Source organism: Notothenia rossii (genome assembly GCF_949606895.1).
Source record: "Notothenia rossii genome assembly, chromosome: 9".
NCBI classification, from domain to species: Eukaryota; Metazoa; Chordata; class Actinopteri; order Perciformes; family Nototheniidae; genus Notothenia; species Notothenia rossii.
Window position 1 is genome coordinate 34077891 of NC_136907.1, and position 18750 is coordinate 34096640.

Consider the following 18750-nt stretch of genomic DNA (forward strand, 5'->3'; position numbering starts at 1 on the left):
GTAGACCGTCTCATTTCGCAGTCCACGGAGGACCCAAGCTGGTTCCTCCGCGGACTGCGAGGCTGGGTCCTCAGGAGTCTCTGAATTGGGACACAGCTTATATCTCCGGTCAAGTAAAGCTAATATGTGTTTAGCTAGCTCGTGCTTTAAAAAGATATGTAACTACAACTGATTTACTTGCAATAAACATTAAAATATTGGAGGCATGCGATGCAGCACATTACCTACTTGACGAAGTCAGACAGAGAGGAGGTTGTAGCCGATGTCCGGTGCGTACATGGTCATCGGATAGTAATCGGTAGCATGGTGTTCACTTACTACGCGACCGCACAATGTAACGTACAGTAATTCCACAACCACATAAATGGATTAACATCGATTTAGCTGGGGCAACAAAAATAAATAAATGAATGAATCTACTGGTTTCATCATTTGAAACAAAGTGGTGAATTTTGCACTATTTTTTATCTATCTTTATTTATTTTCTTATTATGTCCTATTTATATTATGTTGCACTGTTGGAGGAGCTCGGGATCTAAGATTTGAAATGCCAAAATTACACTGTAGCTAGCATCTGATAACAAAAACCCTTGACCCTTGAACCTTAGTGGTGTTTATTTTTCACGGAGTTCAGTTGCTAAGCGATCACACAACGTCACGTCAGGTATTTCCACAACAACACAAATGGATTAACATCGTAGTCTTTGTTTCTGCTAAAAGAGGTGTCGACCAGCTAGGGCCACAAGAAAATCGGTGAAATCGAGTGTGACGATTAAAAAATAAATTAAAAACATCTAATTTTGACAATAAAAACCGACCAATAGGCGCGGTTGACCATTTGCTTGGCACTTCCGGGTATTTCTCCATGTTAACAATACTGTGTAACTGTCACGCTTGAAGGGGATTAACATCGATGTAATACATGAATGTAGCCTTTGTTTCTGCTGAAAGAGGTGTCGACCAGCTAGGGCCACAAGAACATCGGCGAAATCGAGTGTGAGGATTAAAAAATAAATTAAAAACATCTAATTTTGACAATAAAAACCGACCAATAGGCGCGGTTGACCATTTGCTTGGCACTTCCGGGTATTTCTCCATGTTAACAATACTGTGTAACTGTCACGCTTGAAGGGGATTAACATCGATGTAATACATGAATGTAGCCTTTGTTTCTGCTGAAAGAGGTGTCGACCAGCTAGGGCCACAAGAACATCGGCGAAATCGAGTGTGAGGATTAAAAAATAAATTAAAAACATCTAATTTTGACAATAAAAACCGACCAATAGGCGCGGTTGAGCCTTTGCTTGGCACTTCCGGGTATTTCTCCACTGGTTAACATGGGTTAACAATACCGTGTAACTGTCACGTTTTGAAGGGACAAAACCGTGACACATTCACGTGTTCATGTTCACGTCTTGCCGTGATACCGGGTTGAATATATTACCCGTTACAATGCTCGGTAACGCAGTTCAGTCAGACAACTCACGTGTTTCTTTAACATGTTTATTAGAAGCAGCATATAGTTAAGTTTTGGCGACTAGGCTCGGGCATCATCACTCCATAGATATACATAGCACGATGAGTGATGATCAAATAACTAACCCCCGAGCCTACAGGTGGAAGCTGGGGTGGAAGCTGGGGTGGTGGTGGGGCAGGCAAGCAGCAGCGACGTAGAGGTAGCTGCAGCAATAGCAGCAGCAAGAAATGCATGGAGAGAGATCTGACAGGTTAAATAGAGCGGCAAATTAAGGAGACTCTGTTTGGTTGGTTGTAGAGTGGCAAGGGGCCGTTATGTATGAATGCAGCATAAGTGCTCGAGTTGACTGCCTGAACTAGCTCGCAGGCTTCGCCCCCTTTACAAAACATTTTAACCCGAAATGAAATGGGGTTTTGTTTTTTAAGAATGTACTAACATAGCGAGACATTCCGACACCAGAGACAAATTGTGCGGGTAGATTAGTAAACCTGGTGTGTTTACTCTTTAGGCTTCACGTCTGGATCTTCGGGGCAGTTGAATGTTATGCACCCTCTTTTAAAAAAAGAGAACGGAGAGAAAAATACTAACAACAAATTGTGTCAGGTGCGCGTGACCTGCTCCGCTGCGCGTGCATAATTTCCAAAGTGTTTCCACAGCAGTGACACACATCTGTGGATAATCATTTATACGAAAATGGTTAAAGCAACCATCACTAAACGCCAGCAACACTGCATCTACTGCAGAAAGTAGCAACAAGTCAGATGGGGACATCACGTTACCCTCCGTTGTGGACACTAGCTTACTCCCGCCTGACTCGCCGCCTTTGCCCCCGGAGCAGCAGTCTTCGTCGCCCGAAACTACGCCGCCCCTCTGCGGCCCACAGGTGCCAGGAAACCACGGCAAAACAGAACCTGCCCAGGTATATCTAAACAACTACCCGCCTGTACAGTGGGGTTAGGCGGTCATTTTGCAGCTCGTGGTATACAAATAGACAATGGCTAGAATATTCATGTGAAAATAGTGCCATATTCTGCCATGCCTGTAGAAATGTTGGGTCAAAAATAATGCATACAATAGCATCTACAGATGTAGCGCTCCAGATAGGACTTACATGGGTGTGTCCCAGTCAAAAGCCCGGCGGATCCCAGTGGCTGGGGGTGTTGCCAAATTGCTAGAGGGCGTTGCCAAATTTCCCCATTTGTTCAATTACAGGATTTAACCATGAGATGGCGCTTCATTCACAAATACACAAAGACAACTGGGTGTTGTAGAACTTAGTCTGTTTGCAATGTTTGCAGCTCTGCAGTTGTGTTTGCTGAATACTGTAGCATGTAATCACTTATTTGTTATGGTTTTCACAGGCTACTATAATGAAAAAACATCAATATTTTAGATCAAATAAAGTATATAGTTTGCTTTATATATAGTTTATAGTATATAGTTTGTATATTTTTTGTAATATTGTTGGGGTGTTTTTATACAGTACAGTAGATTGAAGTAAATCAATGTATACATTAAGATAAGATAAAATGGACCTTTATTAATCCCTGTGGGGAAATTCAGTAGTTCAAACAGCAACAGGGTAAGAGTGAAAAACAGGATAGCACAGATTCACACAGATTAATAAAATCAAAAATAAGATGAGCGATAAAAATTAAAATAATAATAATGAGAAACTATGAAATAAGAAATTAATAAAACTAAAATATAATCATCATATCATATATTATAATGTATTGTATTATTAAGTAATATCATACATTAACCCCATTATAGCAGATGCCACATTGAATGGATGAACACATTTATGCATCAATAATTACAACAGAGTATTTCTAAATACAAGTTGTAAAAATACAATATGTATTTAATATGAATAACATAATGATTAATTTCAAATGATAATACTTTTCAGGGTTAGGTCCGGTCTGACAGCACTTAGCTCTCTGCTGAAGATCATTGCTCTAAACAAAGTCAAAAATCCTACATCCAAACGGAATAAATATAATTAATTATTATTAATACGTTAAGTCTTGTTCATTGTTTTTCACTTTTATTAAATGTTTGATATTTCCGGCACAGACCCTTTCATACCGGCAATGCGCGATAGAAACAACAGAAAGTGCGACAGTTTAAAGAGCCTGTGACAGCATCCCAACAACTGTTGTGCAATGAAATATTGGGCTACTAGTCATCTCGAACCGTCAGTTTAAAAAAGAAGGTGCGATACCGTTCCGATAAATATCAATAATTTCGAACATCGCGGGGAAATTCCTTCGACTCATTTTGAAGTTTTGGGGGAAGCCGGAAGTGAAGTCAATGCGGGAACGCTTCACTGTGCTGCGAGAGAGCCAAACACGGACAAAGTGTGTTGTCATGCGTAGAAATGGTGAATTACTGAGTTTAGGCACCTTAATAACGTTTTAATGGAGTTGACTACAGTATATTCATATTTGTCAGTGCTTTCATGTCAATTCGGCGAACATAAACATGAATGATGGTGGTGAAGATGATGATTAAATTAGGATTGAAAATCGGTAGTGAGAGCTGCTGAATTTCCTCCCGTAGGATGTGATATAAAAACAAATCGATTATTTTTGCAGTTGTAAACTCAAATGGATGAAACTACATTTATTAGTGCTTTCATGTTAATTCGGCGAACATATGATACATTAAATGATCGTGAGAATGATGATTTAAAAATCGTTTGTTTGAGCCGGTCTGCATTCCTGATGAGAAAACAAACCGATGCTTTTTGTAGTTGTAGTACACCAACATGGATTAAACGTGTGTTTTTTTTACAACAATGTTGGGGAAATTAATGGATAAAATGCACGGATTATTATTATTATTATTATTCCCACTCCGATCGGGATACTAGGTCCACCGTTTCCCCGCAGCGAGGCTCCCGACGTTGACAGTTTACGTGGCCTGGGCTGGGTGCAGTGGCGGACTGGCCATCTTGTCTGTCAAAATGCATCTTACGTTTCTAACTTGCAATATCATTATTTCCGCTCTCTTCACTCCAGAAGAGCGTTCTCCCTGTGTCTCTCTGTGTGCGGGGGGCGGGGCCTAACAGACATGCTGCAGCGAACACAAACCTACAGACTGGGGGTTGGGAGATCACAGGAGGGGGTGGGGGGGGGGGGGGGGGGAGCTGTGGAATGTGAGCATCCCCCTTGGGAGACTTACTCCACACATTCTGATGGCCAATTAGTTTCAAACAAAGAGTTTGCAACATGGGGGGTGGGGGCTTCTCAAAAGAGAAAATGCAGATATAATTCACTCTCGACTCGCTGGTATCTCGAGCTGAGCGCTCATTGGTGGTTTTTACCCCGTGCTGCTGATGAAACTCTCCATTGGCTCGGCAAAAGTTTGTTGTTGTTTTGTGTCGCCACTTCCATTCACATTTTTCATGATTGTTCCACAATGTTTATCATGAAATTAATATCCATATATTTTATACTATACTACATACATGCCAACCCTACCGATTGGGGCGGTAGTCTACCGCTTTTTACATGTTTTTACCGCCTACCGACTTAGCTGATTTTCAATTTTCCCAAACTATAACAAATAAAAACGACACTCCATAGACACTGGACTCGACATTTGGTGGACACCGTTTGCTGCATGTGATCGCATCACAGTCCTCTGTGTTTCTGAAAGAGAAACAACGTGCAGACCGGGGGTAACGCTGCGGGAAAGGCAGCGTTACCCCCGACGAGGCATTTGAGTCCTGCAGGATTTCCCCGTTAATATCAGTGTCTCGAAAACACATGTTGGCGACTGAAAGACATCCAGTGTTTGGTCTTTTCCGGAAGCATCCTACAGTGTCTCAACTGAAAGAGGACCACAAACACACAGAAAATATAATGAAGCTCAGCGCAAGTTCAGGCAGGAAGACCTATCACTTCGTATTGCACGTCATGGCAATACTCGCTCCCTTCACTAAATGATAGGTTAGCTTGAGGAGTGGCGTTCCCTATCACTTCCCTCCATTCACAAGCCTATTTATCGCACCTGTTAATCCCTCTGTATATGCTCTCCCCTTTTCCATCAGCTGTCTTCCAGGTGTCAACGCGCAAGCAGCAGCAGGGCTTCGTCCCAGCTCCAGGTATATACAGTGCTTGAATTGGGCCGGTACTCACCGGTACGCAGTACCGGCAATTCTGATTTTTACCCATGTGGTACCAGCACTTCTTACTGAGTACCGGCAAGGTGCCGGTACTCAGTAAAATGCCGGTACTCAGCCGCCGGCAATATACGTATATATTGTAAACGCAACGCAGCGCAAATGTGGGTCTGACTCTGCCTCACAGAGGGTGACTGGCTGTCTACATGACGTGGCCTGCCGACATTGCCACTTTCATACAGATCATACTAATGCCCTTGATTGTTCTCTGTGTGTCATTCAAGCTCAGGAGGGTGTGTGTTGGTGTATGTGTGGCGCGAGCGAGCGAGAAAGCGCGCGCACCGGTTACGTGTATTGTTATTAGCATCTGGTGCTAGCTAGCTGCGCTAACGGATATAAGGAGCTTTTTCAACAACAAGGTGGAGGGAGAGTCCTTTGCTGTCAGACTGAGAGGCTGATAACTACAGCTCTGGTGAGGTAAATTACTCTCTGAGTCTTTAGATAGTTAACTTAGTTTAAGTTATCTCAGTGGGTCTCAAACGGTTCGGTCACCATTTATGTAAACACATATTTCCATTTGAGGGGGTAGTGATTAGTAAAATATGCATGAATAATACAAACAAAATGTTAACTAGGTGAAAAAAGGTAAGATAAACTTGTTGAGAGCTAAAACTAGTCTTTGCTGTTGCCTCAAAGAGGAGCAGGGGGGAGAGGAGGGAGACAGGAGAGGCCGATTCAGGAGCCCAGACACACTCACAACTATAAATGAACCAAAAACAAATAAATAAACAAGTTTCAATGTTTTTTCATATTGGATATTGTATGTTATTGGTTATGGCCATGTACTTATGATTTTATGATTATTTAAATGTATACATTTTTGTTTCATATGGGTGTAGTCTCTTTATTTCCCCTTCAAAATGCACCAGTTTGATGCATTTAAGTCCAACATTTAAAAAAAAATCTTACCGGGGGAGCATGCCCCCGGACCCCCCTATAGGATTTGAGGCCCCACTGTTCCCAAATAGATTTGCAATTTTTTTTAAATAGTAACCCATCTCCATATGTTTCTTTTTGGGTAGTAGATTTAAACTAGAGGGCTATCACTTTGTGCAGCAACGCTATTGACAAATAAATACAGCAAAATGGCACAAAAAACTGGTAGTGGCCTCAGGGACGAGGAGTCATTTAACCAGCCAGTAGGAGTCAAGCTTTACTTTCTTTTATATCCATAAAGAAAAAGTAAATCTGTTTACAGTTGTTTCATTATGGATGTTGAGAGGTATCCATATATCTCTTCATTTTGCTCTCAAATTGCACCAGATTGATGCATCTAACTTCAATATTTAAAAAAAAATATTCCCGGGGGAGCATGCCCCCGGACCCCCCTAGACTAGAGGGTGTCAGGTCCACTCCCCACTTATAAAAATAGCACTTTACCACTGCACCCCCTCTAATCTCAGATGCACCCTGAGTCATTTTGTTTAAGTACAGTGAGCCTTTCTAAAATATACAGTAAAGAGACAAACCCACCAGCATTATAGGATATACTATGACTTTGTGCGAAATACTTGTTGCTGATTTAGAGTACTGGCACCTTTTTTATTCCAATTCAAGCACTGGGTATATATATTCATCAGCTCCGCAGTCTTGCGGATTAAGCTACATGCGGCGTTCCCCAGTTGGCTAGTGGTTCTAGCTGGCCACCCCGCAAACCCGGACGCGGAAGGAAAAGGCAAGGACATCGGGCTCCACGGAAGTTCCTCTGGCTTAATGGAAAGGGGCTACTTCAGGCAAACAATTGACGCACGCCTTCAGTCTCTCGAGAGAGCATCACTGGCATCAGGGCCGCTCTAATGCGGCGCTTCCGGCTTCACGCGGAACGGGCCCTCATTGCTCGCGAAGCTTCACCCATTTCTGGCTTCAACTACAACCCCTCTTGCAGGCAGGCAGGGCTTAAGCTACATCCCATCGAAGCTACTTCTCCTCCCGGCTCAGTAGCCAGTACTGGACACTAAGTGCGTCATAGAAGGCTAGCAGGTTCAGTGCACAGCAGGCTTGCCTCCTTTCCCTGCGCCTCACCACTAAAACAGGCAAGAAAAGAGAAGAGAAAAAGAGACGAAGAAAAGAAAAGAGAGAGAAGAAGAAGAGCAAAAGGGAAAAGAGAAAGGGAAGAGGAGGAGAGAAAAAGAGAGAGAACGAAGAAGAATAGAGATAAAAAAAAGAAAGAAGAGAAGAGAGAAAAAAGAAGAAGAACCAGGAAGAGAAAAGCAAAAGAAGAGAAGAACGAAGAAAAAAGGAGAGAGAAAAAGAAAAGAACGGAAGAAAGAGAAAAGAAAGAAAAGAGAGGAGGAAAGAGAAGGAGAGAGAAAAAGAGAGAAGTTCATTTATGCATTGTTGCAATGTTCATATTTGTTTTAAGAGTGATATTTAATTGTTGTGACCAATCGGAACCTGATACTTAAATTGCACGTGCATTGGCGTGATTACGGAGCCAGAAAGCGATGCACCTTTACTCGCGTGCGCGGTGCGCCGTGTGTTTGTTTTACAACAAAATGGCGAAGCAAAATGAGTTGTTTGACTGTGTGGTAAAAAGTTCAGCCAACACCTCAACTTCTCAAACGAATGTTCAAAATGATTCAACTGATAAAGCGTAAGGTAAACCCGAACGAAAAACAAAGAGCAATGTTTTACATTCACTTCCGGTAAAAGTTCCTTCAAAATAAGAGTCCCGATCTTATTACTACCAAAATAAAAGTGCAAAACGAAACTTTACCATAGAAAAATGTTGGCATAAAATTAGAATCACTTCTATAAAAAGGTAACACATTTTAAATATAGTTAGACATATTAAAGGTAATTTACAGCATCAATAATTAATATCAAATGTTTAACTGTGAATGGTTTTCATTTATTTAACATTAGAAATGTATTAATCTGGCCTATCCAAGACTTCAATGCTGAAGGGCCAATGGGTCTATGGTGGGGGTCAGCACAAAGGTCAAGAAAACCCACATTTGAAAGGGAGACAACGGATGATCAAGAAACTAGTGACTTGCTCAATTCATTTGTGAGGGATCTATGAAGAACAGGACAACAGCAGCACTACTGGTATTTTGTATACCAGCAATTGAGGGTGGACAAGTTTACCACTTAGGTTCAAATAAGTGCGTTAATTACTTATTGTAAAGCATTTGAACATTCTTTTGTGTCACATGTTCATTATTAAGTTGATGTATAACTGTATAGCATCTTAATTATTTAAAATATAAGGGTTAGCTGATGCCTGGTTGCCAGCCTGGCAACCACATTTAAAAGTTAGCGTTGAGCCCTGCCTATATCATGGGTCATGTCTCAGTATTTACCTAAGCAAATATTATTTCATGCTGCTCATATTGCACTCATATATTTGGTTTCATGCTCCCATGGCTTATGTTAAGCAGGGTATGATATTCATGCATCATTGTACTCAAGCTAACAGCCGCATTACATTGTCTACATCTCCCTCTTCGCCGGGTATCGGCTCGTGCCGGCTATCCAAGATCTCTCCAGCTTACCTATGGTAAACATGCATATAACTGGTGGTGGTGTCTTAAGAGCATTTCAGGGCTCGTTCAGGATAGGTGCAGCAAACCTGCCGCAATCAAGGTAATTATTCCTCTTCCCTACAACAACCGCTTCTCATCCTACATTCGTCCGGACCTCAGTGCCGTGCTGGCTATCCAAAGGTCTCTCCAACCTTAAAATTGGTACGGATGCATATAACTGGTGGTGGTTCTTAGCATGTCAGCACGTATATTCGCCCCGCGGCTCATGTTTATCCTTGCATGTCTAACCCTGTACGTCCAGGTTGTAACCTTCGGGTCTGTATAAAATGTGTCCCTGCGAAGTCAGGTTGCCCCGTACGTCCGGGATGCCCTGTACGTCCAGGATGCCCCGTTCGTCCGGGATGCCCTGTATGTCCAGGACGCCCTGTACGTCCGGGATGCCCCGTACGTCTGGGATGCCCCGTACGTCCGGGAAGCCCTGCATGTCCAGGATGCCCTGTACGTCCAGAACGCCCCGTACGTCCGGGATGCCCTGTATGTCCAGGATGCCCTGTACGTCCAGGAAGCCCTGTACATCCAGGGAGGATGCCTAGGAGGAATCAGTATGTCTAAATCCCCACATGTATTAACCTCTCATTTCATCCATAGATTTCCACTGCATCCTACAAGGTAAGATTTCATCACGTTCAGTACTTCATACTTTCACTTCTTTTGGGGGTTCATCGGAAACGGTTCTTCCCTTCCCGAATGACATCCTACCAAACCTGGGCCTAATCGCCAAACACCATTTCATTCACTTGTTACAGATGTAGCGATTCATTTCAGACAGTTTGAAACGCGAGGGCCGTGATTGGTACGTGATCTGCCCTCGCTCAAGGGAAAAACCTCTAGCTTGACTTGAGACCGACCCTGTGATAGATAAATGTAATTATAATGAAGATGGATCTGCAATGGATCATTGATCCACCAGGGGGTGCAGTGGGGTTCCACACTGGAGCTCATGTGAAATAAAGTCAGATACAGTACGCTGGATGTACAGCGGAACTTTGTTAAGATCCATATGTCACGGATATCATACTCTGTGCTAAATAAGAGACATGTAATCATTTACAAAACATCACCATGTTGTTATTTAACAAAAATAATGTTGTTTAGTCGAAAAAAACGAACAGGAGGAAATGCAGCCCGGCTCTCGATTTTTAATCCTAATTTAATCATCATCTTCACCACGATCATTTATGTTTATGTTCGGCGAATTTACATGAAATCACTGACACATATGAATATACTGTATTCAACTTAATTAAAACGTCATTAACGTGCCTAAACTCAGTAATTCACTAAAAATATTTATATTTTAATGGAGCCTCGTCGGCAGATCAGGATCCCAAAGCGTGGCGGAGGGATCCTGATCTGCATGACGGGTGCTATTTTCCCCATAAGGAACAAGTCGCTGCAAATTATCCCGCTTATTACACGGCCACATTCTCAACAAAGTAACGACATGACTCCCAGTATTAATTGAAATGCTTTTATTCATTTAGAAAATGTTTTTATTGATTTAAAAAATAGTTGTATTGATTTAAATTGACATGCATCCGCTAAGAAAAATAGTCCGTTGTTACCGTTTTTTAAACAGTCTGAATGAAACGGCAGCTCTCAGCTGTGTATTTACACAACTAATGGCCCATCAACCACAGCTCTCTCCCCCCCGCCTCCCCCCCTGATCTTTCTTCTCCAGCAGCTAAATGAACTATAGGTTACTCTGAGTGACCATAGACTGTATGTGACAAGCTTACAGTTAGTGAAGTAACAACACCATAAAAGCTGGTGGGTTGAAAGCAATACGGGAGGTAAAAATAACTAGAATAATTGTGATTTATTTATTGTGGCTTTTATGTTTTTAGGTATAACATGTTATGTAATTTAGGCTTATAGTTCACCCTTCTTTAAAAGCCTTCGACAATGACAATATTCATAGTAATTTAATAAATCCTTCCAACACACATTGTAAAAAATAGCCTACTGTAAGTTAAGAAATCATTCCAATATGTACATCTTCTGATGTAACAACAATAACATTATAAATAGTAACATAGCTGAACATGGTATTGCACATTTAGCTTTGAGTGTTACTGACCTGAGATGTTTTTATTACATGAATTAAGGTGACTGAGGCTTTTTAACATACAGGGATGCAAACTCATCAGGTATGAAAAAGGTGACAAAGATCCGAGCCCCCGGCTCCCCCCTCCCACAGAATATCGGCTTTAAAATGAGGAATAACAGAGGATATTAGCAGAACAACTAAAGCAGCAGTGTTAATAATAACAGAAACGCCAAAGAGTCACATCTAATAGAAATATATAAAAGCATTTATTTTAAATTGTGTAGCAGTCAGTTTATAATTTTGGCAGCACTGTTGAGCATTTTGAAAATGTATTTTCATGCCTCTGTGCAAGGCTTAGTCTTTCTATCTTTATAGCCACATGGTGTAAAGTAACTAAGTTCATAAACTCAACAATTACTACTTGGGCACAATTTTGAGATACTTGTACTTTATTTAAGTATTTCAATGTTTTGCGACTTTGTTCTTCTACCCCACTAAAGTTCAGAGGTACATGGTGTACTTTTCCTCCACTACATGTATTTAATACCTTTAGTTACTTTACAGATGTGGATGAATGATGTGAAATATAATCAAGTGTTAAATCAGACTTTAGTTCCACCTGGAGCAAATACACAAGCTACCCTGCAGTATACAAAGTCATTCAAACTAGCTGCACCTTTAGCAGCTTTGAGAACACTTTCATGATCAATCATTATAAAACATATCATATATATTATTCTGAAATGGACCAATCTGCACAATGACTAATTTTACTGTCGCTACTTTCACTATATTTTGATGAGAATAATTTTCTACTTTTACTTGAGTAACATTTTGAATGCAGGACTTTTACTGTAACAGAGTAGGCTATTCCTACACTCTGGGACTATTACTTTTACTCAAGTACAAGACCTGAGTACTTCTACTTTTACTCTAGTACAAGATCTGAGTACTTCTACTTTTACTCAAGTACAAGACCTGAGTGCTTCTACTTTTACTCAAGTACAAGATCTGAGTACTTCTACTTTTACTCAAGTACAATATATATATATATATATATATATATATACTTATACCACCTCTGTTTATAGCCTATGAAAAAAACTATTAGAAATAGAAGGCTAAAGCTAACGTTAGCAGATAGTGACAATGTATGCTAGCTAGCTAGCTCAACGATTCCTTAAATAATATTGCCACAGAAAAACTTTTCAGTTCACATCACGCTCTGCCGCTCCGACAGGGAGCTCTGCTCTGAACACCTGAACGGCCCGTTCTAACAGCTGTTCACCAGCGGTCCAGTCTGTGCCACAGTGACCACGGACGCACAGTTAATATTAACGAACGCACCCGTAGGTAATGTAGCTGCTGAAGCTAGACCATCATGTCGGAGTAGCAGAGCCTTATTATACATCCACCATGAGCAGAGCCGACAGGCAGGAAGACTCAAGCACACAGCTCGCTCTTCATTATAATATATATAAAAAAGAACACCATGCGTGTCATGATGGCACATAACAGCTCACGGCCGCAGATTACTCCGGGTCCCAGACCCCCATATCCCAAAAATATTTTTATTGCAGATCGACATGAATCACACAAACGACCTATTTTGGATCCAAAACGGCAAATTTCGCCGAAAGGTGACAAGTTTGCATCACTGAACATAGACAGAGCACAACTGAAACATAACATCTGAAACGATGTAACAACATAATACACTTGTGGGGATGCACTTGGGATGTGAGGAGTGAGGGACACGGCTTAGAACGGGCGTGTCGCCTGGCAGGACAGGAGAGTGTGTGCACCAGTCTGCCTTGATCTATGAATTCATGTCCGTGACAGTCACTGCTGCCCACAGCTGTTTTATAGAAGGAAAACCTCCTTCACTTCATTGAAAGCGTTTTAACCACACACATCTCTACACACACACATGACGGGTGTTATTTTCCCCATAAGGAACAAGTCACTGCAAATTATCCCGCTTATTACATGGCCACATTCTCAACAAAGTAACGACATGACTCCCAATATTAATTCAAATGCTTTTATGGATTTAGAAAATGTTTTTATTGATTTAAAAAATAGTTGTATTGATTTAAAAAATAGTTGTATGTATTGATTTAAATTGACATGCATCCGCTAAGAAAAATAGTCCGTTGTTACCGTTTTTTAAACACTCTGAATGAAACGGCAGCTCTCAGCTGTGTATTTACACAACTAATGGCCCATCAACCACAGCTCTCTCCCTCCCTCCCCCCTTGATCTTTCTTCTCCAGCAGCTAAATTAACTGTAGGTTACTCTGAGTGACAAGCTTACAGTTAGACACAACACTGTCATTGCAAGTGACCCTCAGTTAGTTGACTTTTATGTTCAACTGCTAAATTCGTTACTGATAAAAAAGGGCTTCAACTGTACCTAATTACCTTAACACTATACTGCCAGAGGTTTTTGTATAGGCCTACCTAAAACCGTCAAATCCCGCTATTAGAATGCAATTTTTAACAACATAGGGTGCTACATAACACACTTTTAGGAAAAGTCACGGACTGGGAGACTTTAATATTTTATTGAAAAAAAGTTACATTGCACACACACAACACACATCACACACATTGACCCGATTGGCGGTTCTAGTGTTAAATAAACTCACTAATGAATGAAACCAGTTCAATACGCATTATTCTTATTCTTATCATTCTTTATGAGCGCTGAAGTAGTCTTAAAATCAGATCTGTTTTTTAAATGAAATCTGACGGCAGGCAGTTAGCTCTGATCACCTATGATAAATGCGCCACACCTAATCTGGCCATTCAGCCACAGAGGTCCCTCTATACAAATCAAACTGTAGACGATGTGAAAGCACCTATTGTTTTAAATAATGGTCGGAATGTGACCTGTGAGCCTTCTGAATTACCGTGGGACAGCACATTCTAAACTAAAATGTTCAATCAATAACGTAACATTTTATCTTATCTTAATAATATCTTCATATTAATAATCATAATAAATCATACAGTATGTGTCCGAAAGGGAGCAGGAGGAAGCAAACACAAAAATATACAAAAAATATACTGCATATTAAAGCAAATGATTGTAAAGGTAAAAGTATGAGCATAACAAGTAAAGAAGTGTAATGTAAACATTTACATTATAATTATGATTATTTAATATATAAAGACTATATATTATTGAATTACAAGATTATATATAAGTAGTAATGTTCATCCCGCTTCAATCACATTAGTATGCATAAAAAGTGACAGGTGCTGTGACAGGTCACACCTCTCCCTGCTTATGCTAATGAGCTAAGTCCCGCCTCCCCTTTGATCGAGGTGTGAGATCACAAGTAGGTGTGATATCCCAAGTAGGTGTGAGATCCGTCGATAGGAGGGGGGTGATGTGTATTCACAGGTGTGAAAAGCCCCCACTGTTGCGCCTTATGGTGTATAATAAAAAATGTTTCAATCACATTAGTATGCATAAAAAGTGACAGGTGGGCCCGCCCCCAAGTGTTTGTGTGTGTGTGTGTGTGTGGGTGTGGGGACCTTCACTGATGTCCTCCCAAGAAGGTGTGTGTGTGTGTGTGTGTGTGTGTGTGGGTGTGGGGACCTTCACTGATGTCCTCCCAAGAAGGTGTGTGTGTGTGTGTGTGTGTGTGTGTGTGTGTGTGTGTGTGTGTGTGTGTGTGTGTGTGTGTGTGTGTGTGTGTGTGTGTGTGTGTGTGTGTGGGGGGGGGGGGGGGGGCGGGACCCTGCAGTCGGCCAGAGGCTGTAAAAGTCCTGGAAAGCAGGCAGGCACCTCGTTTGAGAGATGACTGTGTGTGTATTAGAGAGCCTGAGGAGACACATTTTTACCGCCCATGCTTGACTGTTTATCTGTGCACTTTCAACTGTATACAATACAACACAAAAATGCCCAGTGCTGCTGAGAAATAAGTTCAGAAAGCTCTGAAAGTTCTAACAAAAGTAACTCTCCAGGTATTTCAGACAGAGTATGCGGATTCGGTCTGATCAGAGCAAAGAAAGTCTGCACACACTCCCTTACTGTCACACTTTCCTCTTACTATCGCCAGTGTCTGTAAAGGTGGGAGAGACTGTCTCCCCCCTTCCTGCCATCGCTCTCTGTTTCTGATGATGTGTAAAATATACAAAATAACGTTTTATATACTTACTCTCTTGTTAAAAGGCGATGAAGTTTGCAGCGTAAGCCAGCCATCAGTGTTCTAGTTTTTAAGGTTTTGCATACCTCAAAGTGTGTCTAAAAGTATCTTGGCAAGAGAAAAAAAAAGCCAAAATTCGCCTAGGCCATTAAAAAGAAACCGAATTGCTGCTAAGAAATAAGTTCAGAAAGCTATGACTCCAGTGGAACACTGTTAGAGTCAAAAGTAACTCTCAATGTATTCAGACAGAGTATGCAGATTGGGGCTGATCAGAACAAAGAAAGCACCTTCCCAGTCAAAAGTTAGTCTGCACACACTCCCTTACTGTCACCCTTAACTCTTCCTATGGCTGTCAGGCCTTTTGGTGTGTGTGTGTGTGTGTGTGTGTGTGTGTGTGTGTGTGTGTGTGTGTGTGTGTGTGTGTGTGTGTGTGTGTGTGTGTGTGTGTGTGTGTGTGTGTGTGTGTGTAAGGTTTTGCATACCTCAAAGTGTGTCTAAAAGTATCTTGGCGAGAGAAAAAAGCCAAAATCCGCCTAGGCCATTAAAAAGAAACCAAATTCCACGTTTTACAAATGAACGTACACAAATGCAGACTTGACTACTTGGCAGTTGATTAAAGCAGATTTCTCCTTTTTCATCTCTCAAAGGTTTGGGTCCTGTTCAACACTGGGTACAGAAATATATTCAATATACAGTCATTTGTACGTAAAGATTTTTTAAGTTGTAAGCACTTAGAAATATACATTTGATTGCATTTAAAGTGGCTGTAGACAACTTATCATAACGAAGTAGTTGAATGCGCAAATTTGTAATGGATGTAAAATAAAGACGACATTAGCCTTTAAATTGGCTCCCTATAACACTTGCTTTCTCTATGAAATGATGTCTGGCTCTGAGTAGTGTTCTCCCTTTCACAATAAAAAGCCCAAACACAATACTTTCTGAATCACTGCAGGAAGTAATGTGCTAAAATGCAAATACAAATAGCTTACAGTAGCTCCCAATTAGTTGAACAATTGGAAAACCACAAGGACTATGGAAACACCTACTGGCAAAGGATTGTGGATGCAAATTATGCAAAGAGGAAGAAAAAACATTCTATCTAAAGCTATATAACACAATCTGCATATTGACAGTATGAGTACAACAAAAACAGTATACATGTTGATGCAAACGACGATGTTCAGTAAACGATCAATCAAAATCGAAGGATCCAATGTATTTTTAAATGGAGCAGAAATAGAACTAGTCTCCCAGTTCAAGTATCTTGAACAGGGAGTTTCATATTGGACTCGCACTTGACTTTTTAAGAAACATATCCAGAAAGTATCCAATACCATTAAATTCAACTTGCAACATTTTAAACAAATTAGACCTTTTTCTTAACTGTCAATGCTGCAAAGTCATACCTCCACTGTATGATTCTATCCCACATTGAATACTGTTTTACAAACTGGTCGTTTGCTTGTGCCACACACCTGAAACCCATAGAACAGCTGTTCAAGAGAGCTGTCCAGGTTTTTGACAGAAAGCCACAGTCATACCACCACTGTACCATCCTTGAAAATCAAAGTTTCTTGAGTTTTTAAAATTGTAAGTCTTTTAAAAGTATGTGTTTTAAAAAAAAAAAATATTTACATGGGCTGGCCCCCCTCCCCTTGGGGGAATTCATCCACAGAAAAAACACTGGACGCAGCACTAGGTCAGAAACCAGAGGAGACTGTGAAGTCCACCACAGAAGGACCACATTTGGACAAAATGTCCTCTCCATTAAAGGCAGCTCATTGTGGAATAGCCCCCCAAATGAGATACGGGATTGTCCCACTCTCAATAGTTTTAAAGGTCAACTTAAAGAATGGTTGAGCAACAAACAGACGTGCAATCACCACTAAATAAATGCACTTTAACACAGGGGTATCTCCTCTTGCACTTTATGTAGCGCTTTTTATCTTATCTTGCACTTTATATATCATAGTTGCTACATTGTACTGCCATGTGGTAAATGCTTGTATGCTGCTCATGCTCTTTCTGCATATTATTTATTTTATTTTTGCTGTATATATAAATGTCATGTTCTTATATGCTGTATGTGACGGGACTATAGATGGAAATTAGCTCAAAGCTAAAATCCGGATCATTTACACTTGTAGGCATTATTTTTGTTTTAAAGTGTTCATCAATGTGCACTACGGTAGCCCTGAAGAAAATTAAACATTAAAATATGTTATCGATGTCCCCATTCCCAGTTTGTTTTGGGAATAATTGCGATGTTTACTATGTTTTGGTAGCTCTTAACAAAACAGAATTGTTGTAAAAGACTGCGACTCTAAAAGGCAAGTTTGTGATTTTAACACTGTTTCGATGAAACAATACATTATACAATATTACGACTTTTTGCCATATTTTTAACACAATATACTTGTACCTTTTTTTTTTTGTGGTTGTAGGGCTTCAAGATATTTTGCATGTCATGCATAAACACGGTGTCATCTTTTCCTTGAAACTGACGTGCTGCCCGTTTTACAAAACAAGTTATTTTTCTGCTTCTTCATCCTCTGAATTTTCCTCCCCCGTCCCTCTTCCTTCAGCCAGCACAACAAGAATCAAGGTGGATCTGTGAAATGAAACACCTCTTCCCAAAGCGTGAATTCCCTATTGAGAGCATGCGTCTAGGGCAGTAGGGTCTAAACCAATTGGCCAGATAAACTAACATGCAGAACGTACGGTATGTTTGAAGACTAACCATTTATCCAGTTCAAGCTGTCTTTAAGATGTGACATTGCGTTCTGACTATTCCCCGTAAAATTGTGACAAACTATTACTTATTCTTAAATTTGACTTCTTGCTGCTTGGTTGAAAATGATAGATGAAAAATTACTTTAAAAAAAAAAGACTCAAACAGCGAGGGACATTATACTGGTGAAAAAACTCTCAATTCTACAGATGACTCCCCCCACTCAACGCAATAAGTCCCTCCCTCCACTCAGCAAAGCATCTAAAACTAAGTACCCCACTAAGACGACAGTTTGAAAACTAGCTATGGATCTGAGAAAAACCAAGTCTCCCCCCGTGAGTTGCAGCCAGGAACAAACTTCTGGACTACCATCATCACCACCATTCTGGACACCCGAATCTTGCAATACTACTGCTGCTTATTTTGCTCCTTGGGCCAAGACGTCTCTGTTTATGGACACAGTGAAATCAGTGTTGGTTGATATTGTGGAGGGGGTGATACATCGGTACATAGAAGAAATATGCAACGGATGCCGAGTCAGTCACCCCGGCCAGAGGCAACACGATTGTCTGAATGACATGCCCGA

At 40.8% G+C, this 18750-nt stretch overlaps 1 pseudogene across 1 annotated transcript in view; it reads left to right on the plus strand.

Moving 5' to 3' along the window:
• Positions 1 to 1452: 1452 nt before the first annotated feature.
• The window catches only part of LOC307019857, a 239411-nt pseudogene continuing 222113 nt past the window's right edge, over positions 1453 to 18750 (plus strand). The window contains exon 1 of the transcript in view: positions 1453 to 1472. The product of the transcript in view is annotated as an uncharacterized misc_RNA (transcript). The remainder of the gene's footprint in view (positions 1473 to 18750) is intronic.